Raw genomic sequence first — 6,016 nt, forward strand, 5'->3', positions numbered from 1 at the left:
TGCAAAGTTTGTGTGTAATGTTGTTGTTTACTTGTCTCTATCATTGCTTTGTTTTGCTTTTTGTTTTTACATCACAAAAGCTTTGGTTTCATCACGACAAAAAAAAAGTATATAAATCTCACCCACGGTGGAAAATGTAACCCACGGAGTGTCGGTTCTTATGATATTCTAATAAAAACCTGTTGGTATCTATATAAATTAACATATGCATCTTATATTCCATTTTTTTCATTGATGATAATTGCATATGTAATTAAATGATCATGAATAAATAATTAGTTAACGAGTTAGTAGTTATTTGAGTACTTAATGCGTATTTAATATATAATAAAAAAAAATTAATAAGTAGACCAAGAATAGATAATTATATAAAGAATGAATAAATTGTATAACTATTGAGTAGTTCATAGTGCAACAATGAGTAATAAATAGATCATAAATGAATAATTTGTGTATATCAAATACATGTATATAGTGACTGAGTAGCTGCTGGATTATGAATGGGTAATCAGTGGATCATGAATATTATGAATGAGTAATTAGTACATAATTAATGAATAATTAATAGTTTATGAATGGGTATTTATCATGTAATGAATGTTTAGTTTATAGGCTATATCATGAATGAGTAGTGACTAGATCAAGAATGAGTACTTGTAGTAGCTAATGAGTAAGTAAGTAGTAAAGAGTACTGTAATTAGCATATCATGAATGGTGATGAGCAAAAAATGAATAAATTATTAATATATAATGATTAGGCAGGGATGTAGCCGGGGCAATTGCCCCCCCCCCCTCCTTGAGTACCCCGATTTTTTTTAAACTAAAAGCACTCAGGAAATGTGTAATAATGCTCCCTTCGTTGGAATTTAAAATTCTGCTTCTGAGTAACGAGTAGATAATGAATGAGAAAAGTAGATAACAAATTATCCTAATTTGTCTGAGTAACTTAGTATCCCGAGTAATACGTTGTCCTGTCCCTGTATGTGCGTAACTAGAGAATACACTCCATCAAGAATGCTGTAGCCATCCATATTCGACAGTTTGGCCAATAGTTACTGTTTACCACATTGAGGCTTGAATGTTCAAACAATGGGGTGATTTTTTTTAGTCTTGATTTTTGTTGTTGTAAGGACAGCGTTAAAGAGGCACTAACGCCTCGCATCTGATTGGTCCACTGAGACATATCCCCTTCTCGTAAATTATATTTAATGCAAGAAACAAACATGGTATCTTTAACTTGCACCTCAAGTTGATCTTGAATTCGAGGAAAACATGTTTCTCATTATTTTTTTCTTAATTTCTGTCTACTTTCTTCACAAGTACTTAATACACAACAAAATCAATTAATCAGTTGCTCTCTCGTATTACATATCGACTCCTTACATTAATATCCCCTACACGTTGTTTTCGACAGGATATAGTCAGTGTTTATCATTGGTAAATCAAATACACGAGTTTTCATTGATACTTTGAATGGTTTTCTACGAATTTGATTTGACATGATTATATACCCACGATACTAGTATTGTACTGGACGCTCAACTGAATCTATAAGGGTGCGCTTTATGGGGGTGAAAGTGTAGTAGGAATATAAAGTTCATCTTTTGGTGCCGATAAATGAAATGAAATTAAATAACACATCGCAAGTGACAGCGCGGATTACAGTACCGACATTGGGTTGGGGTGGAGGTGGGAGTATTAAGAGACTTTATCTTATCACCCCCCCCCCCTCCCAACTGACCGTTCGTTTTACCGCTCCGACAGAATACCACATACCAGGGTCTATACGTCACAATACCGCGCATTACCTCCAGGGGTGATCTTCACTCGTCCATCTTATATATTCTTGATTTTAATTCGTTTGTTCACACACAGCTGAGAGCATGTCTTACCTTTGCTTGATTTAGTAAAGCTATACCAACATTGATGATGGTCGCTTTCTTTCGAAGCCTTTCCCATATTGATTTAGTTATCATTACAAGAAACCATCCCAAACTAATTAAATAGACATAACCTGTTAGAACACTTGTAATTGTACCAAAAGAGAAAGTTAAATACATACTGGCTCCACTTAGCTAGAAGGGTTCACTTCATAGTAACAGTTTACCTCTATACCAGAAAATGCGGCGGTGTCCTTGACAACAGGAGACAATCCAACCACAAAATACACGAGAACAATGTCAAGATATAATCCACTAAACTGGCTTTCAGAGAACGCTGTGGTTTCTCAATGTTGGCAGTTAAATATTTTGCAGTTCTATGCAGTTCCTTTCGATAGACCACAGCTAAAACAAGTTATACAGTTAGATACATTACACTGCCATCACCGGAAAATTGGATCAAAGTTTTTCTTAAATAAACTGCATGTTCCGATTTATAGCAGGGATTAAGTTCTCGAGATAACCAACAACTTGAAACTTTCACTTCATAAAATGATAAGGTACCGTACTCGTGTCTGATTTTAAACAGAATTCGTCCTTTTACTTAAATATTTGTAAGAATCTTTGTGAGTTTGGGAAAAATTTGTCTCAGATGTTCAATAAGTTGGATTATCGTTCTATCGGATACTTGTGAAGAATTGCGGTATCGATTAAAGTAAAATGAGTTTCCATGTGCAAAATATCGTCATACGGTCATAGGGACATTTGCATTACAAATGTTCATGTTGCGTTATTGGTCACCCTTTTCGAGTAGGATACATTTCGTTTAACTTCTGCACTAGCTTTCTGATCAAATTTTTAAGGAAGAATTTTAATCTTTATTGTGGAGAAGAAAACAACGGTGTTTATGCACACAGTCAACGGTATAACCATAGTAAGTTACACCACAAGGAATGGAATAAATCTACGCAAAGTTTATAACTGTTCAAATCATCGAGGGTTTTATTTTATCAAACTCTATGAAAAAGAAGGTTTTTAATACATTTCTCACTTTGTGGATGCGGAAAATGGTATACAAACTGTTCACAGAATTGGCCCAAAATGCTCTGTTTCAACTTCAAAGTAAGTTGCAAAATGTTTAATTATTGCTTGTCGGAGGTAGACTTATTTTGAGTCAACAAGACTAAAATTCCGCAGGTTGAATATTCTCAAAGAAACCAATAGACTTTAACGGACTCTTGTTTATTTAGTTATATTATATGATGACGTCCATTATGAATATGCAAGCTCACAATTCATTTAACGGTGAGCTGACCTCGGACTCCGTCCAGTCCCTCAGTAGTCACACTCAGCTTCGGGCGTCTCGTAACAACACAGCAGCTAAGAAACTACTCCATCAAAATGTCTCCACCCTCAAGAGAATGGAATCAAAGGAGATAGTCGCTATTTCTTGTCAACAAAAACGCATCCTAAACGACATCAAGAAGGTTAAAAATAGATCACGTGACGTGGAAGACTGGTTACAAGAGAGTCGCCAAAGAACGGAAGCGAAACGCACAATGGAATATGATCAAATCCAGCGCAGAATCTCACGCATGAAACAAGAAGCAGGTAACTGGAAACCACCGGGAGGCGCAAGCGCGGCGATGACGTCACATGGACACGACAATGACTTTAGTGGCTATGATAGGTTCGGACACTTTCAGCGAGTGACCGACACCAATGGTCAATTTGGTACGATGAATAATTATGGCATGGAAACTAAAACTCTGAAAGGAAACACAACACAAAACACAAGTCCTTCCCAGATGCCTAAATTACCCGTGATACATGAGATTAGCAACAACTCACTTTGGCGGGAAAGAAAGTCGACTGATGTCAGACGACATTCACAACAACGTAGGTCTTCAGAAGCGCCATCGGTGCAAGATGTGAGGCGAAGCTCTGTAACTTCCGATATCTCGGTGGACAAGATGAAACCAAAAAGAAGATTTTACTTGTTGGGATTAACTGTTGGAAAGCTTGCCTCTAAAACGTCGTTCCTTGGTGGTAAAAATGGAAGAAAGTTATCGCTGGAGACGAATAAGTCATCGTCCAATTCACGTAGGTCATCTATGGAGAAGCCGCGGCGAAAATCTACAGACAGCTCTCGACGATCGTCTCTCGAAGTTATAAGGAATAAATTTGATAAAGGTACTCAAAGACGACGAAAACGGAGTCTACTTCCGTCGGATAGACGTGACATTAATCATATGAGTACAAAAGGGTTTCGTTTATTCGACTATCGAGCACAGCTTCTGAACTTAGGAACACAAGGCGATGCTAGTTCTGATTCCGAGGACTCTCTCTCTAGCTATGAAGAGTTATGAAGGAAATGGTAACCGAACTAACGATTGGTGTTGACCTATAGTTACCGTGTGTCGACGTAATTATTGGTATGCAGTTGTTTTTTGACAGAATTTATTAGGTCACGTGTAGTTATTTACTTGACTAACGTGTATATATATGCTTCATATTCAAAACAAAGAAAAATTGTACCAAACGAAACAACTCAGATTATACAAACAGGTTCAGGAATGGATTTCAATCAAAACACAAAAATGTTGTGCTTTTGTTGCGAATCCTGTAAAAGGAATAACGACTGCCTATAAAATCGTTGAAATTACTCTTTTGCGTGTGGGCAGTCATTGCTTTTTACGGTATAGTGTGAACAGGGAATCACAGTGGGGCAGGGAATCACACGTGCAACTATAACGTATAATAAAATGACTACTTAGCCTTTCTATAGATATTAATTGGGAAATCGTGGGACTTCACTGCTCTCGGTATAAAAAATGAATATATATAGTTGAAACAGATATTTGATTCAGCCTGGTTGACTTTCATACATACTTTAAATTAATTAAACTTAAAGTTTCCATTGTTTTCAAAAATGATCTTTTCAATAAAAAAAACATTTACGAACCGGATCAAGTTTCTATCTCGAATAATTTTGAGTTATCATCTTCATGGCCCCAAATATATTGAAAAGTCAAATAATAGCCGTTAAGGATTAAAGTTCACTTACATGTATGTTTAATGCCCCACCCCATCCCCAATTTCAACGTATTACCCTCGTTGAGCCATTGCTTTACTAAGTAAAATTGCTTAAATTTCTGGAAATAATTCGAGCGTCAGAAACTCTATAACAAAGTTTTTTTGAAAACTATAATAGCAAAATGTACTGGAATTAAATAAAAATGACATATAAATTTTTTGAAGTATTCAAATAAGTTGAATGAATGTGTCAGTAAGGTGTTCTGTAACTTTTATAAATTTGATGAACGAATGTCGGTAAGCGATAGACAAAGACCTCACGAAGAAAATAATCAATCATTTTGAAAGAACAAAGACATTATCTATAGATCAGAGCACGAATGAACGATATTATTGTTCATATTGCTAAACAGATCCAGTGATCACCACCCCCCCCCCTTTTCAACTCAAGACAAATCATAGCCTTAATGAACATATTGGGCTTAATTATGATCGGTACATCAGGTAATATGAGTCCTCCATACCACAGTGGCAGGTTCGGTTTCTAATTTCAATGGCAATATGATCATACATTTGGGAATAGGGGGCTGGGTGAAATAATCTAAATGCATCAGGTGAAGTAATGTAAAGGCATCATACAAAAACACCAACGACAATATTATTGAGTGTATTTGCGGCAGCACTCTACAGTCCAGACTGCCCCCCCCCCCAACCCACTTGCATACCGAATTAACTATATGCTGTATAGTGTGTTGCTACAATGGCTTCTTTTTTTTACGAAAAACCTGTATAATGTTGCGCAAGCGTATCATCCTCTTTGCATTGTGGGCGAGTGTGACGAGGTCCCGAAGCTTTCCTCGTGGAGCTATTCGTTTTCAAACTTGTTACCGATTGATGCCGAGAAGGGTTCTATCAGTTCGTATATCGTGCTGCATCAGATACGATCAAAGCCACTACCTGATCCCCGATCAGTTGGTCACAAATCTAAATCTGAAAGGCCGCCACTCAATGTCTCAGCGTGGAATTAAGAATAACTCGTACGCGCCGCGCCCATAATGTAAAGAGGTTGTGCCCTGGTCGTCATGACGACGCGCCTAGAT

This window comes from Apostichopus japonicus, chromosome 8 (assembly GCF_037975245.1).
Source record: "Apostichopus japonicus isolate 1M-3 chromosome 8, ASM3797524v1, whole genome shotgun sequence".
Classification (NCBI taxonomy): domain Eukaryota; kingdom Metazoa; phylum Echinodermata; class Holothuroidea; order Aspidochirotida; family Stichopodidae; genus Apostichopus; species Apostichopus japonicus.